Raw genomic sequence first — 23,884 nt, 5'->3', positions numbered from 1 at the left:
CATTATTTAAATGTAACCAAATTGATATTTTTCTACCTCAGTCTCAATGTGTTACACAAGATACATGATTATTTCTGATGTAACCTTATTTATATGGAATATATGATTATTTCACATTTTGTGGTAACTGTTTATTGGCACTTAAAAATATCTAATACAATTATTACCAAGTAATGCTATTTTTTTCCCATTGCTACCAAGTGTTAATATTTTTGCCCAAAGAAATCATATTGGCATTAACCTTATCTCAGAAAGTCCTTACTTATTATTAAATTAACTTTATTGCTTAAAAAAGCCACTCAAGATTAAAAGGTTGATTTGTTTAACATTGATATATTATAATAGAGGCTCTGGAAAGACTACAACTATTTTTGTTGAAAAAGTTCAATTTTAAATATGGAATTTTTTTATTATGCCTTGGGTTTAAAATGTTTATTTTCATAAATGAAATATCATAATCTGATATTTCATCTAACAATTTATTCTGTTATTATAAACCAAGGGCTATATTAATTTTTGCCATACACTTACTATAACTCAATTCCATAGTGCCTAAAAAGATTATTCTTAACAATGACTTTCAGAAAAATACAAACTAAGCCAATTCAAGATTTTAAATTGGGGATACTATTATTTAATCTGGATACTAATATAATTTATAGAAGATATAGTTGAAACCTTACAAATAGAGAGGCTTAATAAAAGTGTTTAAACAAAGCAACATTAGAAAAGTCAATTGTAAATATCAATATTAAATATATAAATACTGAATAAATTAAGTATATAAAGAATAACAAGAACTATCTAATAAAAATCTGGTTAATATTTTTATAGCACTTTAAATCACTTTAAGTTATATATATGGTAGATTCTATAATCATCATCATAATAATAACTAACTTTCATTATGTTCTAGACATTCTTATAAATACCCTAAATGTATACATTTCGTTTAACCCTCTCAAGGATCACATTAATTTATTATTCAGAAGTGCTTTAGAAATTCTGTGACTCACTGGCATAGTGATTAAAGAGTATTCTAAAATTTCAGAAATGTAAAAATTGTTTTGAACTTTATTTTAATTTTATGTTTTCAAAGTTAATAATTTATATGTGGTAAATCCTAATTGGCCACAATATTTGATAATCAGGTAAAACTATTCAAGTTACTTTGTCATTATTATCTATTTGTAAATAATAATTGCATCTTTAAAAATGAGTATTCATAGATGAAAATATATTTTATATTTTCACTAGCTGTGTGTGTGTGTGTGTGTGTGTGTGTGACTTTTAAGTTCTAGAACGTGCAGGCTTGTTACATAGGTATACATGTGTTACATAGGTATACATGTGTTACATAGGTATACATGGTGGTTTGCTGAGCCTATCAACCCATCATCTAGGTTTTAAGCCCCACATGCATTAGGTATTTGTCCTAATGTATGGAGAAAAGAAAAAGAGATCAGACTGCTACTGTGTCTTTATAGAAAGAAGTAGACATAAGAGACTCCATTTTGTTCTGTATTTGAGATGCTGTTAATCTGTGACCCTACCCCTAACCTTGTGCTTGCAAGAGACATGTGCTGTGGTGACTCAAGGTTTAACAGATTTTGGGCTGTGCAGGGTGTGCTTTGTTAAACAAAAACCTGAAGGCAGTATGCTTGTGAAAAGTCATCACCATTATCTTAATCTCAGGTACCCAGGGACATATACACTGCCAAAAGTCACAGAGACCTCTGCCTAGGAAAGCTAGGTATTGTCCAAGGTTTCTCCCCATGTAGTAGTCTGAAATATGACCTTGTGGGAAGGAAAAGACCTGATCGTCCCCCAGCCTGACACCCGTGAAGGATCTGTGCTGAGGAGGACTAGTATAAGAGGAAAGAAGGCCTCTTGGCAGTTGAGATAGAGAAAAGCATCTGTCTCCTGCCTGTCCCTGGGCAATGGAACATCTCAGTGTAAAACTGATTGTGTGTTCTGTTTACTGAGAAAGGAGAAAACTGCCTTAGGGCTGAAGGTGGGATATGCTAGCAGCAATGCTGCTCTTTATGCACTAAAAAGGTTTATGGAGATGTTTGCATATGCATATAAAGGCACAGCACTTTTCCTTAAACTTATTCACATAACAGAGATCTTTATTCATATGTCTTACTGCTGACCTTCTCCCCACGATGATCCTATTATCCTGCCACTTCCCTTTTTCTAAGATGGTAAAGATAATGATCAATAAATACTGCAGGAACTCAGAGACCGGTGCCGGCATGGATCCTCTGTATGCTGAGCACCCGTCCCCTGGGCCCACTTCTGTTTTCTCTATACTTTGTCTCTGTGTCTCATTTCTTTTCTCAAGTCTCTCGTTCCACCTAATGAGAAATGCCCACAGGTGTGGAGGGGCAGGCCACACCTTCACTAATGCTCTCCCTCCCCTGGCCCTCCACCCCCACCATACCCTGGTGGGTGATGTTACCTTTCCTGTGTCCATGTGTTCTCACTGTTCAGCTCCCACTTATGAGTGAGAACATGTGGTGTTTGGTTTTCTGTTCATGTGTTAGTTTGCTGAGAATGATGGCTTCTAGATTCATCCATGTCCCTGCAAATGACATTAACTCATCCTTTTTTATAGCTGCATCGTATTCCACGGTATATATTGTGCCACGTTTCCTAATCCAGTCTATCATTGATGGGCATTTGGGTTGGTTCCAGGTCTTTGCTATTGAGAACAGTGCTGCAATAAACACATATGTGCATGGGTCTTTATAGTACAGCGATTTATAATCTTTTGGGTATATACCCAGTAATGGGATTGCTGGGTCAAATGGTATTTCTGGTTCTAGATCCTTGAGGAATCACCACACTGTGTTCTACAATGGTTGAACTAATTTACAGTTCTTCCAACAGTGTAAAAGTGTTCCTATTTCTCTACAGCCTTGCCAGCATCTGTTGTTTCCTCACTTTTTTTTTTTTTTTTTTTTTTTTTTTTTTGAGACGGAGTCTCACGCTGTTGCCCAGGCTGGAGTGCAGTGGCGCGATCTCGGCTCACTGCAAGCTCCGCCTCCCGGGTTCCCGCCATTCTCCTGCCTCAGCCTCCTGAGTAGCTGGGACTACAGGCGCCTGCCACCGTGCCCGGCTAATTTTTTGTATTTTTAGTAGAGACGGGGTTTCACTGTGGTCTCGATCTCCTGACCTTGTGATCCGCCCGCCTCGGCCTCCCAAAGTGCTGGGATTACAGGCTTGAGCCACCGCACCCGGCGTTTCCTTACTTTTTAATAATGGCCATTCTGACTGGCGTGAGATGGTATCTCATTGTAGTTTTAATTTGTGTTTCTCTAATGACCAGTGATGTTTGTTGGCCACATAAATATCTTCTGAGAAGTGTGTGTTCATATCCTTTGCCCACTTTTTGATGGAGTTGTTTGTTTTATTCTTGTAAATTTAAGTTCCGTGTAGATTCTGGATGTTAGACTTCTGTCTGATGTGTAGATTGCAAAAATTTTCTCCCAATCTGTAGGTTGCCTGTCCACTCTGATGATAGTTTCTGTTACTGTGCAGAAGCTCTTTAGTTTAATTAGATACCATTTTTCAATTTTGGCTTTTGTTGCCATTACTTTAGTTATGAAGTATTTGCCCATGCCTATGTCCTGATTGGTATTGCCTGGGTTTTCTTCTAGGACTTTTATGGTTTGGGGTTTTACATTTAAGTCTTTAATCCATCTTGAGTTATTTTTTGTATGAGGTCTAAGGAAGGGGTTCTGTTTCTATTTTCTGCATCCAACTGGCTAGCCAGCTTTTCCAGCACCATTTATTAAATAGGGAATCCTTTCCCCGTTACTTGTTTTTGTCAGGTTTGTTGAAGATCAATTGGTGGTAGATGTGTGGTGTTCTTTCTGAGGTCTCTGTTCAGTTCCATTGGTCTCTATATCTGTTTTGGTATGAGTACCATGCTGTTTTGCATACTGTAACTTTGTAGTATAGTTTGAATTCAGGTAGCGTGATGCCTCCAGCTTTGTTCTTTTTGCTTAGGATTGTATTGGCTATACAGACTCTTTTTTGGTTCCATGTGAAATTTACAGTAGTTTTTTCTAATTCTGAGAGGAAATTCAGTGGTAGCTTGATGGGAATAGCATTGAATCTATAAATTACTTTGGTTAGTATGGCCATTTACATGATATTGATTCTTCCATTGAGCGTGGAATTTTTTTCTGTTTGTGTCCTCTCATTTCCTTCATCAGTGGCTTCTAGTTCTTCTTGAAGATATCCTTCATGTCCCTTGTAAGTTGTATTCCTAGGTATTTTATTCTCTTTGTAGCAATTGTGAATGGGAGTTCCTTCATGATTTGGCTCTCTGTTTGTCTGTTGTTGGTGTATAGGAATGCTTGTGATTTTTCCACATCAATTTTGTATCCTGAGACTTTGCTGAAGTTGCTTATCAGCTTAAGGAGTTTTTGTGCTGAGACAATGGGGTTCTTCTAAATATACAATCATGTTATCTGCAAATAGAGACAATTTGACTTCCTCTCTTACTGTTTGAATACCTTTATTTCATTCTCTTGCCTGATTGCCCTGGCCAGAACTTCCAATAATATGTTGAATAGAGTGGTGAGAGAGGGCATCCTTGTCTTGTGCTGGTTTTCAAAGGGAATGCTTCCAACTTTTCCCCATTCAGTATGATATTGGCTGTGTGTATGTCATAAATAGCTCTTACTATTTTGAGATACATTCCATCAATACATAGTTTATTGAGAGTTTTTATCATGAAGGGGTGTTGAATTTTATTGAAGGCCATTTCTGAATCTACTGAGATAATTGTTTTGTTTCTGTCATTGCTTCTATTGATGTGATGAATTACGTTTATTGATTTGCGTATGTTGAACCGCCTTACCTCCGATGGATGAAGCTGACTTGATTGTGGTGGATAAGCTTTTTGATGTGCCGCTAGATTCATTTTCCCAGTGTTTTATTGGGGATTTTATCATTGATGTTCTTCAGGGATATTGGCCTGAAATTTTCTTTTTTTGTTGTGTCTCTGCCAGGATTTGGTATCAGGATGATGCTGGCCTCATAAAATGAATTAGGGAGGAGTTCCTCTTTTTCTGTTGTTTAAGATAGTTTCAGAAGGAATGGTACCAGTTGCCCTTTGTACCTCTGGTATAATTCAGCTGTGAATCCGTCTGGTCTTGGGCTTTTTTTGGTTGGTAGTCTATTAATTACAGCCTCAATTTCAGAACTTGTATTCAGGGATTTGACTTTACCTGGTTTAGTCTTGGGAGAGTAACTAGCAATATTTTGGGACTTCTGGGTTGACCACATTTATTGGTGTTTGAAACATTTTACTTTTTATATTCCGTTTCTCCCCATAATATAATATAGCTGACACTTTCTGGTAGAAAAGTTATTTAACAGGTCATAATCACTAAATATATGATTGAAAGTAGAAGTGTTTCTTTTATAAATTACCTGGATGAGTTTTTTCATAATATCTAATATGAAACTTTTTATTAAATTTTTTTTCAACTGCATAATTTATCACTATGTCAAATCCACGTGGAATTTGTTGAGAAGAACAAAGAGTAAAACAAAAAAATCTTCTAATCATATGGAAAGTCTGAGTCAGTTTTCCAAAAGTTTTACAAAAATCAGCAGGACAAAGATATATCTGGTTGTAAAACACTGAATTATTCTCCATTCATATCTGCGGATTGCACCTTGCATTCGTAATATTCCCACCTTGTCTTCGGCTCCTATATTAATATGAAGATTAATAACTTTATAATTTTATATGTCCTTGACTTCTTCAGCAGAGTAATCTGAAAGATGCAATATTTATTCTTTTTCATCAGAAAAAGAATGCTGATTTTATGCTTATTTTCATGCCTTTAACTATGCCTTTCACCTCAAATACCCTCCCTCCACTCCTTCTCACCCCTACTCCATAACCTTCTTAAGTACCTACCTCAGATGGCTTGTCTTGCTTACATATTCTCTGACTGCTGTCTCATAGTACTTCATCTTTATCATACACTTGACACGTAGGACGGTCTCCTCTTTAAAGACTTTTTTTTTTTGGCATTTTTACATCAACTTTGTCAGCCTCATTTTTGTTGAAATGTTGCTGGCTTTTGAAGTGCAGTACTTTATATTTCTTTTTATCTAGCTCATGGCAATTTCTGTTTCCCAATCCTATTGAATAAGTGGAAAAATTTTAGAATAATTGTTTGATCTTTTCTAAATTCCTATTTGTTTTCTTCCACGTAGTTTCCATGTGGTTACCATTTGGATTATTACTTCTTTATTGTTTTTTTACCACATGGTTAGACAGAATAGTTTATGAACAATTAAATTATCAAAATGTAAATGACATCTAAGGGCGAATATAAGCAGTGCCCTGGATTATAAGAATCTCCTCAGAAATTGTACATTTGTGTCTTTACAGATAATCTTGGCTTTGATTGTTGTTGGGCTTTTGATAAATTTGGTGTCCTGCTGCCCACCACCAACCTTGGCTTCCTGAGACAAGTTCCAGCCAATGTTTTAATTTGGTCCTGTCCATTTCAGGATAACATTTAACCAATGAGCCATCTGCCACCCTGGATATAAGAAAGACTGAGAAAAAATGATTACAAAGCATAACATGACAAAGGAGAATATGACCTTTTCAGTATTACATAGGCAAAAAGATCATTTAATAAAGTTTATTGATTGTAATTTTACAACATAAATTGATAAAGTTTAACACAATTTATCTTGTTTTTCTCCAAAATTATAAACCTGATTCTTTTAGTTTACTTAAATCCTAACGCTGAGTGAATCAAAACGGTATAAACATCTTTGCCAATATCATCACAAGGTGATTGGCAGGAATCAGAACACATCTATCATGAGCATATTCCTTTAGGAGTAGGCATTTCCTCTGATAACTCTGTTTTTGTATTCTGTAGTTACATATTTTATATTAAAAAACATTTTCCAAAATCTGGTTCATTTACCACTTTGCATTGCAGATGAGTCTTAGAAAAAAGTCTTTGTAAAGGAGGCAGTGAGGAACTAAGAGATATTTTTATAAGGCAGCGTCTATGGTTTATCTCTTCTAGAGTGACTATTTTATAGAGTGAGGTAGAGCGGCAGTTCTCAGGTATTTTTGGTGTCCTCACCTTTACATTCTTAAAAAAATATTTAGAACATCAAACAGATTCTATTTATGTAGTTATGTCTATCAATATTAATCTTATTGGCAATTAAAATTGAGAACCTTAAAACATTTATTATTCATTTATAAATAAACAACAAATCCATTACATATTAATGTATGATAAAAATAATATATATATTTAAAATAAAATGAATGGCATTGTCTTACATTTTTTGCATGTCTACTTAATGAATGAATTAATAGAAGACAGCTGGATTGTATTCTGACTCTGCATTCAACCGGTGACTATATATTTGGTTGAATAGAGAAAGAAAATATTGGCTCATCATATATAAGATGAAAGAGGATGAGCATGTCAATAGCTCTTTTGGAAAATTGTGAATATTCTGTTTAAAACAGCTTTGTGGAGGTATAATTGATATGCAAAAACTGTACATGTTTATTATGTATAATTTCATGAATTTGGGGATATGCATATACGCTTGATACCATTACCATCATCAGGGTAATAAACACATCCACCATTATTCTTTTGTACTACACCAAAACTTGACAACTGGTAATATCTAAATGGTTAATTACAGTATGGAATCTCAAACTGTATCAGTGAACTTTGTTTCTTGCTCTGTTACATTAAAACACATTGGTGTATATTGCACTTTGAATACATCTTTCACCATGTATGATTTGAATTAGAAAATATTGGTTCACTGGTTATGCAGATATTCCACAACTCCATTAACAATATCATAAAAAATTCACATTTATTAATATCACCACACATATTCTTTAAAAATACTATGAGAGCTAGAAAGCTTTCAAGTTCATAGCAGCAGAATGAAGATGTCAGAAATTCAAATCTTCAACTTTGCAACAAAAATTGTCATGAAGTCTGAGTGATTTATTTTCAAGCAGATATCTGCCAAATGCCTGCCTCTGTTTAACTTCGATTTTTTCCGTCAGTTATTCCTTAAAGTAATACTGGTGTTCCATGAAAAATGTAGCACATTCTGCTTGCATTTCAATCACCCAAGTGTTTTATTTGAGACAGCAACTGTACTTAGAAATGCAACAGAAGTGTTTTATGTGTTTGTTTTATTTCAACACCTAGAATATTAAAAATGTGTGTACTCCAGGCTTTCAGTAGTCTTTTCAACTCAGTGATGTCGCACTATGCCACCGAGTTGATTTTTGCTAAAATGCCTGATGTTTTATCCACCATTGCTTCTGCAATGTCAGTACAAATGTCATAATAGTAAAAAGGACAAGATCACAAACTATTTATGAAAATAGTTTTTATTTATGGAGTAAATGAAATTCAGAGACCCCTAGGTGTCACGCCATGGAGCACAGTTGGAGAACTGCTAAGCTAAATACAATAAAATAAACTGCTATTGTAAGTTCAAGAATATCTTCCAAAGCCTAGTTTATTCCTTTATCATCTGCATTTTATTTTATACAAGTGAATAATGAGTCTAAAAACTCAAATGCAATTCAATAAATATTAAATGTCCATAGTTTAGTTAGTATAGAAAAATACCCTGGAATAATAGTTGCTATTATTATATTTATAGCTATAATTACTGAATATTTAGTGTGTATATCTGGCACATAGATCCAGATGCTATAAAATTCATTGATTCCTTATGACTGCCTATCAAATTAGTACCACAGTTGTCCCTCTGTTACGGATAAACTGAGGTGATTAAGATAAATGCCTGTATCTCCAGAGTCTATGAATTCAATATTTACTTTGAAAGAGAATGTTAAAAGAAGTAAATATTTAGCCATATATTTAAGATTTTTAAATATATACATATAATTATCATAGAAATGTCATATGGGTAGTACAAAAATAAAAATTGTCAAAATTTAGAAATTTTTTTTTAAATTATGGCTGAAATGGTCAAGGGAATCTTCACTGAATGAGTGGAATAGGTGTTCAGAGTGCTAGAATTTTGTTTGTTTGTTTGTTTGTTTAAGGTATTCCCATGATATGGGACATAATTTTAGTAGATTTATCCAACAAATGTATTGGAAGGAAGAGAGAAAGCAAGAGACCAATTAGAATCCTATTGCTGGAGTCTGAAAAATGGCAGTGATATTAGAAATATAATTTGGTGAATCAAGGAGATACGACAAAGATCTGAAAGATATGATAAATATTTGGGAGATAAAGAGTCAAATATATTTTCAGGTTTTGAGTATAGGTTCAAAGAAACGGTGTGTATCTGTTATAAATGAGATCATGTACTATTTTTCTAATTCACAATTTTTGTACGTTGTCTCAATGGAATGTTAAATAATGATTAGTAAAATTAAAGGACTTTAATAAGAAGAAAAAAATTCTAATACTCTTGGTGTTGAAAAGGAGTATCTCCACATACTTGCCTGAAAAAAAGTGTGCAGTTACTTCAGCATAATTGCATCTGTTGTTTGTTTGGCTTTGTATCATCACAAGATAAATGCAAAGGTAAAATTTGCAAAAACTCTAGAAAAGAAGAGACAAACAAGAAACTTACAATACTTTTTGTTTTTTTTTTCTATTTTTTTTTAACTGATTAATCACCCATTCTTTTTAAAATTCTGGCAATACATTTCCTTAAAGACGTAACTTGACTGTTTGATTTCTGTCTGTAATCAAAAGTATCAAATTATTTCCTAGAGTCATTGAATGTAAAATATCTAGCACTTTGTTAAGATGTTTAAACAAAGTAGCCTAAATAAAGAAACCCTTTAAATCATTGCAGCATTATCAAAAAGAAATAATAATATTTGTATTTGAAATAAGATTGCCTTTAGGAAACTAGTGTAGACTGTAGGGAAAAATGTTTTCTCAGTGCTAACGTGAGCCATGTTTTTATAGGTGTGCTTTAATTATAATCTACTTTGTTGTAATATACCAATCATGTCTAAATCACTAATTTGTAATTTAAAGAAGCCTTATTAGAGATGCCAGTATAGATACTTAAGTTCTTCTACATAAAAAAAAAATTATATTGGAAGAAAAACTATCTGAAGATTTCTTTGGAGAGCCAAAAATGTGTAAGTCTAGTTTATTATTTGAGTGAATAAATCTATGTGCAGTAAAACTGAGTCCCATTTCTATTCACAGAGTGAATAACAAAGTATTTTCATAATTTGACAGAAATGCATTGGCATAAAACTAACAGTATACTTGCTCTGGTTTATCTGTACTTTGATATTTAAATTACATAAACTAATTTTTGAAATTTATATCACTGTTTCATAGTTTGCCACATTATTTAATCACATGCAGACACACACGCATGCAGGCACACGTGCACACACATGTATATGCATATTCATTCTATTCTATTACTGCTAGCTATACTTTCTTTAATGTGTACTAAATGCCCAGATGACAGTTAGGATCCCTCTTTTACAGATGAAGAAAAACAGATCAACTTTTTTTTTTCTAGAACATGCAGAATTATTTTTACAATCATGTGGAATGAAATTGTGTCAGTTTACTTATAATTCACCTTATTTTGATTGTCTTGTTAAATTGTCACCTTTATCAGTATAATCAATAAAATTATTGAAAAATTTTTATAAAGCAGACTGTTCAATTTGCTCTATCTTTAGTGCTATAAATTAATAGAACATTTGTCTAAAATATGTGAGTACGTGTAAATTATTGGGTAAAAGCTAACTAGTTGTACTTGGTAAAAAATGCGTTTTTTAATCTCATGAATTTTAATTGGCATTTATTCAAACAAATGTTTATCTCAAAATGACCATAGCCAGATACTGAGCACGATGATACATTAAATCCAGTGTGTCTCAACATTTTTCCAACAAACAACTTTCCCAAACTAAATATAAGATTAATATTTTGTTAGACTCCATGTATCTGTAATGTTTGTTAAATAAGTGTAAAAATATTGTACATAGTATATGAACAGTAATGAATTCTTACTAACTATAGTTTAACAATGATTTGCTTTCAGGAAAACTTATTTTCTATTTCTCATTGTTTCATCCACAAAGGCTCCTCTAAATTTTAATTCTCCAAGTTCCCAAATTTTTCTCCAATCTTTCTATATATAAAAAGAAGACTTTGATTTTTATTTTAATTAGAAGTTCAAAGTGAGAGCACATACATTGCCCTAAACTTCTTTACTGTATGTTCGATCTTTGCCCTAGCCCCTTTCTTCTGTTTATCTGATATTAAATTATTTGAGAATGCACTTAATCCTATGAAGTAGGATAAGATTTTCCTTATCTGATATTTGCTTCTTGAAATAATTGTTTCCATATCTACTTTACTATAAACATGTTTGAGGTACATATATATTGACTTTTGTTTTAACTTTTCTTTTTTTGCAAACTTATATCTTTCTTTGTAGCCTGTTGTATCAGAATAGCATTTTTCATTCCATGCTTTTTTTTTTTTTTAATACTAAACATCTTCTTCAAACACTTATTTCCAATTCCTCATGGGCCTGCCGCTTGCTAGGAATAACTTATGTCTCTAATATTTATACTTTCAAAAGTACCCCTTCTTATGTAAATTTGTCTTCTTTGTTAGTCTTTCTGATTCATTCTACTGGTTCTCTTACTTTTCATACCACTGCAATCTCTTTGATATTTGTCCTGTTTGTTTTTTCTGCTCCCTCCCTATAGTAAAATTAGATTTATCCTCAAATTCCTATCTTTAGCCTTCTTTTGGACTTTCTGAAATTTTAGCTATTTTAGAGTTCACCTTTATGTTGATGTTTAGCATATCTACATCTCTAGCCATAGTCTTTCATGGGTGAAAATGAAATCCGACTTGAGGTCATAAAATGAAACATGACTTGTTTCCCTCTGCATTTGTTTAATGGTCTTGACTATGAGAACCTAGCCTCTTTGGTCTCTAATTTATTAGTCATTCGTATGTTCTGAAAAAAATCACTTTATAGAGTGAGAGCAAAGTACAGTGTCAAGGTTAGTTCATTGGAAGAAGTGGCCATTAAACAAGATCAAGATTGTAAATGTAGAAAAATAGATAGTTGTATAAATACCTGCATCAAATTATGAAACACTTTAACATCCTATGCAAAATTAATATCACTGAATACTTACAATGAACTTTAGGGCATGGTATTTCTTGGATATTCCTGTTTGCTGTTAGTCCAGGTATTTTCATAAATGTTAAAGTTATTTGTGTTTTTTTCTCACAGTAAGTCCCATTTTCAGAAATATATTTGTGCCAAGGCCCAAATATAATCATCTGGTAATAATGTGTATTTGATGTTTTTAAAAATAGCATTTCCCTTACACATTCACACAATTTCCTGACCTTCCTCTTCCAAATAATTAATCATGCCATCTGTACTCACATCATATTTAACCAAATTTCTAATATAATATTTAGCACATTACATTATATTAGAGTTAGCTGTATATCTCTTTGCTTTCTCCACCAAACCATGTACCCCAGATAATAGATATCTTATTCATTTCTGTATCCTCAGCCACTTGTTACATGTTTGACACATACTAGATATTCTCTAAGCAAGTATCTTGCTCTTTCACCCAAGTTGAAGTGTGGTGGTGTAATCTTCGCTCATTGCATCCTCGACCTTCCTGACCCAAGCAATTTTCCTAACTTAGCCTCCTGAGTAGTCAGGCCTACAGGCTTGTGCCACCTAATGTCTAACTAATTTTTGTATTTTTTTTGTAGAGAAAGGTTTTGCCATTTGCCCAGGCTGGTCTTGAACTCTTGGGCTCAATCCACCCACCCACACTCCTCGGCCTCCCAATGTGCTAGGATTATAGGCATGAGCCATCATGTCCAGTGGAAGTATATATATATTTTTTTTTTAGTTAACAAAAAATCTCTATTACCTTTTAAACGTGAGTATAAAGTTTAAGTTGATTAAAAAAAAAAATAGTAGCAAGGCATTGGGAGTGGAAAAAATCTTAGAAGACTATAACAAGTTTCATGTTCTAATTCCAGTCTAATATAAATATAGGTAGGCTTGAATATGCAGTTTTATTCTGCTTGGTCCAGTGTTACTATCAAGGCAATCTCTAGATAAAGACCAGAGAATCAGTGTCTTACTCCTCTGACTCTTAGAGCCTTGCTATGTCAACCCAATTTGGTTTTTCCATACTTTCAGCTGCAAGTAGTGGCCATAGAGTTAAGAGACTCTCTGATATTTGTATGTGGATTGGGTGAGAATGGAGGAGTAACAGGAAGTCAGAAGAACCTAGTCACTACAAATTGACCCTGGATAATATAAAACCACTTTTAAATTCCATATGAGCAATTTAATCAAGGTGTTTTTTCCCTCAATAAGATTTTTTTTTTGTTTGTTTATTTCCAGTTGTAATCCTGTGACAGGAAATCCTACATTAACACAGTTTTTCATACCTCTAAGCACTTAGCTTTGATTCCATCGGTAGAGTTTCGTGTTTGCTTTTGTTTTATATTGTATTCCACAGGGCATGTGATTTTATTTTTTAATCATTGTTGTATGCCCTTCCGTGTCTAACAAAGTGATTTAGGTTTTCCATGACAAGTTGTGGAAGGAAACTGGAAACAGTTTCAGTGTTGCTCACAATTCAGAATTGGAGACTTTAACCTATTAACATCTTTAATTACAAAACATTTTATTCTCATTTGAAAATTAAACATAAGGTCTTAATTGTTCTGTATAATGGATTTGAAGTAGATGTGAGTATCCATGTATATTATTTATGTTTAAGGCTCATTAATGCTGCCTTGATTATTTTAATAGAGTTTTTTTGTTTCCTTATAACCAAAACTATAAGAAAACTTGAAGGAAGTCAGCATGTAATTAGTCTGGATATATGAACAACAGATTGCATTGTTTCACATGCTGTGAACTATGAGTGATCCACAATGCTGTGAAGAAGAGCAAAGCACCAACAGTATTTCTCCCTTAAAGCTCAACATTCTTGACTTTTCAAACATCACTGCTTGGGGAACTGAGAAACACAGAAGTTCTACTGATATGATGATTATTGACTGAAATGGCTGTACTTGTTATCATTTATTGGCTGATGGCTTACCTCTCTAAAAATTCTTTTATTCCTAAAATCAATTTTAATCTTATTTGGAGTGCACATGATGGAGAGGGAAAAATGGTGAGGAAAGAGGAGATGGATTTTTTTTTCTCATTAATTAGGGAGTTCAGTAGATCTAAAGATGATTACAAGGAACCAATTGAATAATCTTTGTGATTACAGTCAAGAAATATATTACCTAGTCACACATTTAATTCAAGCTATCACAAAGTTGTCACGGTGTAACTTTGTTTGATGCAATTTCAAGCTCCTAGCATTTTGGTTCTTGTTGAAACATTTCACTCTAGAAGCCTACCTTGGAAATATTGTGGGTATGGTTCTAGATCTCCACAATAAAGCAAATATCACAATACTGCTAGTGACATTTTGGTTTCCCAGTGCCCACAAAACTTATGTTTATACTACACTAAAGTCTATTAAGTGTACAATAGTATTATGTCTAGAAAAAACTCACACCTTAATTTAAAAATACTTGAATATTTATTAATTGCTTTATTGCTAAAAAGATGCTGACGATCATCTGAGCCTTCAATAAGTCATCATCGTTTTTCTGTTGTAGGGTCTGGCCTTGATGTTAATGGCTGCTCATTGAAAAAGGGTAGTGTTTACTTAATATAGAAATGGCTGGGGAAATTTCTTCAAATAAGAGGATAATGAGGTTTGGCATGTTAATTGACTCTCACCAAATATTTTTCCACAGCATGTGATGGTGTTTGATAGCATTTTACCCACATTAGCACTTCTTCCACATTGGAGTCATTTTTCTCAAATTGTGCCACTGCTGTATCAACTAAGTTTTATGTAAATATTCTAAAACCTTTGTTATAATTTCAATCATGTTCACACATCATCACCAGGAGTAGATTCCATCTCAAGAAACCACTATATTTGCTCATCTATAAGAAGCAACATATCATTCATTCAAGTTTTATTCTAAGATTGCAGCAATTCAGTCATACCTTCAGCCTCCACTCCTATTTCTAGTTATCTTGTGATTTCCACCACTTCTGCCTTTACTTCCTCCAGTGGAGATTTGAACTGCTCAAAGTCATCCATAAGAGTTGGAGATAACTTCTTCTAAACTCCTGTTCACACTGATAATTTGACTTCCCCCCAATGAATTACAAATGTCCTTAATTACAGCGGAAATAGTGAATATTTTCCAGAAAGTTTTCAGTTTCGTTTACTCAGATCCATCAGTGGAATCACTGTCTATGACATCTATAGCCTTGCAAAATGTATTTCTTAAATTGTAAGATTTGAAAGTCAAAATCATTCTTTCATCTATGGAATGCAGAGTTGATGCTGTGTTAATAGGCAAGTAAACAACATTAATCTCTTTGTACCTATCCATCAGAACTCTGGGGTGACTAAGTATATTGTCATTGAGCAGTAATATTTAAAACAATTTTTTTTTTTTTTTTTCTGAGCAGTAGTCTCAACTGTGGGCTTAAATATCAGTAAATCATACTGTAAACAGATGTGCTGTCATCTAGGCTTTGTTCTATTTATAGGGCACAAGCAGAGTAGATTGAGCATAATTCTTAAAGGCTTTAAAATTTTCAGAATGATACATGAGCATTGGCTTCAACTTAATGTCACCAGCTGCATTAGCCACTAAGCTAACAGAGTCAGCCTGTCCTTTGAAGCTTTGTTGCCTGGCATTGACTTCTCTTCTCTAGCTATGAAAGTTCTAGATAGGAGTCTTCACCTCTCCTGCCCTTCACTGAATTGAAGAGATAAGCCCTTGCTTTGGATAAAGCTTTGGTTTAAGGGAATGCTGTGGTTGGCTTAACCTTCTAACCTGACCACTAAAACACTCTTTATATCCATAATGAGGCTATTGCGCTTTCTTATCATTTGTGTACACTGGGCTAGCACGTTTAATTTTCTTCAGGAGCTTATCCTTTCTATTACAACTTGGCTATTTTGCTCAAGAGATCTAGTCTTTACAGTCTCAGTTTTGGACATGTCTTCCTCATTAAGCTTAATCATTTCTAGCTTTAGATTTGAAGTAAGAGATATGTGATTTTTTTTACTTTAACACTTAGCGGCTGTTGTTGGGTTATTAACTGGCCTAATTTCAATATTGTTGTGTCTCAGGGAGTAGGGAAGACTGAGGGGAAAGATGGGTATGGAGGAATGGCTGATGGGGGAGCAGGCAGAGCATACACATCGTTTATCAATTAAATTTTCTGTCTTATATGAGCATGATTCGTGGTTCTCTAAAAGTTACAATAGTAACATAAAATATCACTAACCACAGATTACTGTAACAGATATAATGATAATTAAAACGTTTGAAATACTGCAGTAATTACCAAAATGGGTAATTTTGGTAATACGGGTAACTCATGACCCAGAGACATGAAGTAAGTACATGATGTTGGAAAAATGGTACCAAAAGACTTGTTCAAAGCAAGGATGCCACAAAACTTCAATTTGTGAAAAATGCAGCATCTGCAAAGGATAACAAAGAAAAGTACAATAAAATTCTGTGTGCTTGTATAAATATTTAGTAGGATCAAGGCAGTCATATTAAGATTGGTGGATCTAGTCATTAGGACCATTCTAATTTTATATTCTCATACCTTTTTACTAAAATTAAATGTTTCGTTAAGATAGATTGAATCAACTTTTAGACATGAAATAGGAGAACTGTTTGGTAAAAACACATACCCTGAATTTCACTGATTCTAAGACACTTCCACGGCTCCCCACATTTTAACATCTTTGAAATTATAATACACCCTGAAATTCGTGTGATCTTAACCTTTGTGGTTTCTAAGCAGCAGAAACACCACAGTTGTCCTTGCATGTGTCTGTATAAACTTCATCCAAGCTGTCCATATTTTTCTCACTTTACTTGAGTTACATGCATTGTTAAGAGTACAAGCGTGTAATTTACTTGCCATTAAAGTATCTTCAACTATTATTACACTAATATGTGATGTAAAAGTGAAATTATGAATATTATGCTCTCAGAAACTCTGAGAAAAATAAAATATTGATATTTTGTATCAGTATAGTTTTATGTGAATATGATGTAAAATAAAATAAATATAAAATAAAATATAAAAATGATACTAGTGAAGCAAATATTTAATATTGGATGAATTAATATACTTTCTTTAAAAGCTGTAACCAAGTACTTTATAAGACCTAACGAAGGAAGATACTTTTAAATGAAATGTGTTGTTTTGTTGCTAAAATATATCTGTCATTTTCACACAATGTAAAATCAAGACATTAGAAATTTTCCAATCTTTTGGACTAAATGAGAGAGATTTTCAAGTAAGTAGAGCCTATATTACCCAATTCATATATCAATACAACTTTTATTAAGTCATTTTATAATAGTATATAAGGAGAATTTTTATTACTAATAGTACATAATTTTTGTCACTTATCATATATAAAAGTGCATCTTACAGTTAAAGACAGCATATTATTAGTAAAGTATATAATCTAGCAAATACATGTAAGTGCTAAAATAAAATACACTCTGAACACATTCTTCATTGAAAAGTTAGGTTGAAAAAGTGTCATAACTCAAAGTAGCACTCAATCTTACATTGGAGTGGAAATCCTTAGCTGCTTTTAATTTCTAAATATTTGGAGTGGGACTATTGCTTATTAAAATTCCAATTGTATTTTTAAGGAAAATCTACATGTCATATTTAGACACTTTTTTTTCTTTTCTCCTTTTTAGGTTTGGGGGTACATGTACAGGTTTTTTACATGGGTAAATTTCCTATCCCTGAGGCTTGGTGTATTAATGATCCCTTCACAAAGATAGTGAGCATAGTGCTCAGTATGTATGTAGCCTTCCCTGCTCAATGAGTCTGCAGTATCTTTTGTTGCCATCTTTGTGTCCATGTGTATTCAATGTTTAGCTCCCACTTATAAGTGAGACCATGCAATCTTTAGTTTTCTGCTCCTGCCCTAGTTTGCTTGGATAATGGCTCCCAGCAACATCCATGGAGCTGCAGAGGACATGATTTCATTCTTTTTTATGGCTGCATAGTATTTCGTGGTGTACATATACTAAATTTTCTTTATCCAGCCCACTGTTGATGGGCGCCTAGGTTGATTCTGTGACTTTGCTATTGTGAATAGCACTGCGATACACGTAGTGCATGTGACTTTTTGGTAGAACAATTTATTTTCCTTTGCATGAATACCCAGTAGTAGGATTGCTAGGTCAAATGATAGTTCTCTTTTAAGTTATTTGAGAAACTTCCACATTGTATTCTACAATGACTGAACTAATTTACATTCCTACCAGCACTGTATAAGCATTCTATTTTCTTGGCAAATTCAGCTGCCTCTGTCACTTTTTGTTGTTTTAATTATAGCCATTCTGACTGGTGTGAGATGGTGTCTCATTGTGGTTTTGATTTGCACTTCCCTAATGATTAGTAATGATGAGCATTTTTTCACATATTTGTTGGCTGCATGTATGTGTTTTGAGAAGTGCCTGTTCGTGTCCTTTGCCCATTTTTTAATGGGGTTGTTTTCTGTGTGCTGATTTATTTAAGTTCCTCATAGATTTTAGATATTAGACATTTGTTAGATGTGGAGTTTCTGTTTTAATGAACATTTTATGTTTAAAAAGTAGAATGAAAATAGTAAAAAATGCAGTAGGTCTCTGAGCTAGAAATTAAATTTAAAGATGCATATTTCAATTCCATAGATTTGTTTTTAAGGTAGGAACATTTATAGATTATGTAATCCACTTCTATGATTTCAGGATACACAAAAAGAGGTCCAGGAGATTGACTTACTTAATGTCGATCACCCAGTTTGTTGGGATGAGAAATGTGTTCTCATAGCTGGTTAAATGGGATAGGAAACCTGCAAATTTGAAGTGTCTCTAACTGCACAGTCCCTGTAGCTACAATCTAAATTTCTCCACTTACTAGCTTTGTGCTCTTTTAAGGTTACTTAAGCTCTTTGTCCTCAATTTCCATATTTTTAAAATAGGGATACTTATACTGTCTACCTTCTAGAGATGTTGTGATAATTAAACAAGTTGATAGATAAGCATATGAATAGTACCTGGCACAGCAATGTACATGACAACCCCCAGAGTGGCACAGTATACAAGTTATGCAGCCCCCCAATATACAAGTTATGCAGCCCCTCCAAAATACAAGTTATGCAGTCTCTCTCTCTCTCTCTCTCTCTCTCTCTTTATCTAGATAGATCTCCAATGTAATAAGTACTATATGATATTCTGGATTGGATCCTTGAAGGGCAAGAGGACATTAGTTGGAAAACAAGTGACATCCAGATAAATTCTGGGGCTTAGTTAATAGTAATGGACCAATGTTATTTTCATAATTTTAAAAAATTTACTGTGGTGATATATGATGTTAACGTTAGGGGAGACTGGGTGAGGGATATAAGAGGAACTTAAACATAGAACAAAACCTCACATTCAAATTTTAAATATATTCAATAAATATATTCAATTGATATTTGTCAATTAAAGAAATAAAGTAAAAACAAGGAAAACTTATTTTAAAAATAAATATTTGAGGTGATCTTTAATTCATATTACGTTCTTGTTTAAGTGTAAGATGTCATTCTCTGTTACTCTTGCTTACCAGCAATTTCTCCAAATTTATCAGATTATTTTCTGTATTGGAATGATGTGTAATGTTTTCTAGTTGTTATTATAATCATAGAGAGCATACAATTTAAAAAGATTAAAGAAGAATATGATAAATCAGAAAAAAACAGTATCAGGACAATCAAATTCAGCATTCTCCTTATATCAGGAGTAGATATGGCTGTAAGTTAAAAAAGAAAACAACTAAATAACAGTTGTTAAAATAACATAGAAATGCTCTTTTTTTCTTTCACACCTTATCTTCCAGAGGTTAATAATCCATAGCTAATATGGTTTTCCTATCACAATGTCAGGCTCCTTCCAACTTGTTGCTAGGACAAGGTGCATCTTCCCTATCCTCAAAGTTGTCTCATGGCTTAAGTCTTTTCAGTGCCCATATTACATCTCATTTCAACTACTAGGAACAGGAAAGACAACAGGAAAAGACAAAGTCCTACAGTCCACACCTTATCTTCCAGAGGTTAATAATCCATAGCTAATATTGTTTTCCTATCACAAAGTCAGGCTCCTTCCAAGTTGTTGCTAGGACAAGGTGCATCTTCCCTATCCTCAAAGTTGTCTCATGGCTTAAGTCTTTTCAGTGCCCATATTACATCTCATTTCAGCTACTAGGAACAGGAAAGACAACAGGAAAAGACAAAGTCCTACAGTCTTCTTGTGAAATGTTTGCCAGACAAACGATCTTTTTCCTTTCTTCTACCTCCAGTCTTTTGGCCAGAATTTAGTTATATGTATGCTCCTAAGTATCAAGGAGGCTAGAAATACGATCTTTATTTTGGGCAACCATCTAAAAAGTGAAGGTACCTTTTCAGTTCCACAGGAAGAAAACTACTTGGGGAAATACCAGCAGCCTCCGCCTATTCTCCCACCAATATAGATCTTTCAGCAAGCAGGAGAGAGCAATGGAACATTATATTGTCTAAAGATGGAAGCTTTTTTCTCTCTGAGAAACTGACGAAGTTGTGCAATACCGTGGCCTTGACACGTACAACAAAAAATGCAAAGGAAAATACTGAACTAAATTTTAACTGGGTTCATCAGAATCTATTTTTAATACAAAAAATCTAAATTGACTGTTTCTTAACCCAGGGCTAATGAATGTCTTATTTTGTTTTTAAATCATAGAGTCTTACCAAATGTAGAAGTGGCTTGCTCCATTTTTTTGGCAATATATTTTAATTTGTTCCTTTGCTGGGGTCTTCTATTTTTAGGTCTGTAGGTTGGGAATCTAAATGCTTTCCCTGGTTGAAATATTATATGAAAGACAATTTATCTTACAGATGAAAATGGAGAAGTTTTCAGCATTTGGAAGTATATATTGTCAAGCATTGAACTGTTGGCTGTGCCTGTGCTAGTGAATGAAGTGGCATGTTTATAATTCTGTGTTGTTAATCAATGTATGAATGATTGCCTTTTAAAAACTCATTTTTAAATATTTTATCTCCCGTATACAATAGTCTAGTTCATTTATTATAGAGATAGCTCACTGGCTATCAAGTTACGTGATAGACTAAAACAGTTATTTTTGCAAAGTTCAATATATAAAATATACTATATTGAAATCTAAAGGCAAAATGACAAAAGTAGTGCTTCTGTTAATTAAAGCTATATTTACAACCATTCTGCTTTGCAAAATTAAGAATGAATAAATGATAGACATCTAAGCAATGTTCTGATATTCATTTTTAAATACTAAAGAATAAGATTTTCTAACGGTCACTGTAATGATTAAAATTAATTTTTAGGACTTATTTCTTTATATTTTGCCATCATATCACTTTGTGGGTAGGAATTATAAAACATTGATTTCTAGTGGAACATAAAAAATCCATGATACATAACTGTGTATTCTTCAATTTCCTATGGCTCAAGTAACATCACTAAAATTTTCAGATAATTTTAACCCCATATGCTAAATAATATTTTGGAATATTCTACTGAAATAGAAATCAGAGGCTAGCTGTATTACCTGATTAGTTGTCCCAAATTATATCATAAGTTGTCCTAAATCTACCTGCCACCACGTGGCACACAGGAAAATTAGAAAATGATTATTAAAATTTTAATTTCATTCTCAATTATTAAGATGACTTTTTGTGGCATTATGCCTTATTATCTCAATTGGCCAGAAATCCTTTTATTGTAGTTACATGTATGTCATTTTTGCTCTTGCAGTGATTTTTTTTTTTTAATGGAGTCTCTCATTGCACTCCAAGGGTGGAGTGCAGTGGCATGATCTTGGCTCACTGCAATCTCTGCCTCTCAGGTTCAAGCGATCATCCTGCCTCAGCCTCCCAAGTAGCTGGGATTATAGGCATGTACCACCATGCCTGGCTAATTTTGTTATTTTTAGTAGAGGTGAGGTTTCACCCTATTGGCTAGGCTGGTCTTGAACTCCTGACCTCAAGTGATCTTCCCACCTCGGACTCCCAAAGTGTTGGGATTATAGGCAAGGGTCACTGTGCCCAGCGTGATCATTTTTGTAAGTACACAATTGCATTTTTTCCTGTAATTTTCTAATAGGTACATATTTTAGTAAGCATTTTAGCGTGAGTTAAGACAAAAGCAAATAAAAAATGAAGTTCAAACTTAAAACAAATTCATGTTGAATCTCTTATCTGAAACGCTTGGCACCGATATGTTTTTGATTTAAAGTTTTTTCAGATTTTGAAATACTTGCAATATACAGGTTGAACGTCCCTAATTTAAAAATCCCAAGTCCAAAATGCTCCAATGAGCGTTTTCTTTGAGCATCATGTTGGTGTTCAAAAAGTTTTGAAAGTTGGAACATTTCAGATTTTGGCTTTTCAGATTTTAGATGTTCAACTTATTTAGCGTTATTAGGAATATCCTGTGGTGCTTTTTACTTCTCCACAATATACTTCTTTCATTGTCGTAAAACAAATTTTTTAAATATTGTGTATAGCTTCTAGTAATACCTAACTCATTCAAAGAAATAAAAAAGAAGGGAGTGAGTGAACCCGAGGGAGGGAGAAGGCACTAATTTACGTAGTCAATGCAGGAAATACCTTTGGGTTGAGTCTACACAAACGCTCTCAGTTTTCCGCAAACTTACATCAGCACCATCACAACAACAACAAGAAAAATTGCAGCTTGGTGTTAATTTTTAGAACACTATGACACCTTATAATGTAATGGCCACACAAGGCATGCAGTATCTTTACAGGGTGTATATAAAAGGTATCAATCATTCCTAAATCTGTTTGTACTTTCAGGAATTTCACGTTGGATATGGTCCCTGGATATGATATAGAATAATAGAGCTGTGTGGCTGTTAAGCCAAAAAAAAAAAAAAAAAAAAACAACAACAACAAAAAACTAACTTCCTGACCATATCTAGTAGGGCTCTGCAGAAACACACAAATAAATATTTTGTGGTTTTTTCATATGTCTATGAAAATACATCATGTTCATGTCTAAGAAAAAAATATTGGTGTATCATTGTCAAATTGCTATTTTTTTAAATGAAGACAGTATATTACATAATAAAAAATTCTGAATTATTACATTTTAGAAGAATAATTTCAATTAAAATTAATATGGATTTTTAAAAGAATTTTATGTTTGGCAACAAAAATGTAGAAGCAGTTTAGGCCTAACACTTAATAGGAAAATACTTTACTCGAACTATGTACTGCCTATTAAGAATGCATTGGTAGAGTCATGAGTGGGAAAACCTGAAATTATTAGGAAAGTATTAAACAAACAACACCAAGAGCAGTAACTCTTCACCCTCAAGTAATACACTAGCTGTTCTAATGTACTTTTGTTGTGATTTTTTAAAAATATTACAATAATGAACGTCCATCAATTAGGTTATTGACTTGTTTCAATGGCTAAGCACGGATATTGAATGTAGAGCTATGTGAGTATCTTTCATTAATCCTTGTGCCTCATTGTCATGATGCATAATGGTAAGATTGACAGAAAGATGCCAACAAACACATGCATGAAGGAGAAGCCTCTTTCACGTTCAAGATACATCATGCTGTGCACATACTGTGCTTGAGTTGTATGCA

At 33.4% G+C, this 23,884-nt stretch overlaps 1 protein-coding gene and 1 long non-coding RNA gene across 2 annotated transcripts in view; both read left to right on the top strand.

Moving 5' to 3' along the window:
• Positions 1–23,884, top strand: part of NEGR1 (neuronal growth regulator 1) — a 908,115-nt gene that overhangs the window by 66,321 nt on the left and 817,910 nt on the right. The gene's annotated exons all lie outside the window — the stretch shown is intronic.
• On the top strand, positions 3,390–23,173 carry LOC126963033 (uncharacterized). Its single transcript, XR_007728901.1, has 2 exons — positions 3,390–20,165; positions 20,377–23,173. It is a non-coding gene; the product is annotated as an uncharacterized LOC126963033 (long non-coding RNA).

Source organism: Macaca thibetana, chromosome 1 (genome assembly GCF_024542745.1).
Source record: "Macaca thibetana thibetana isolate TM-01 chromosome 1, ASM2454274v1, whole genome shotgun sequence".
Classification (NCBI taxonomy): Eukaryota; Metazoa; Chordata; class Mammalia; order Primates; family Cercopithecidae; genus Macaca; species Macaca thibetana.
Note: the sequence above shows the minus strand (reverse complement) of the source record. Positions and strands in the feature narration are given on the sequence as shown.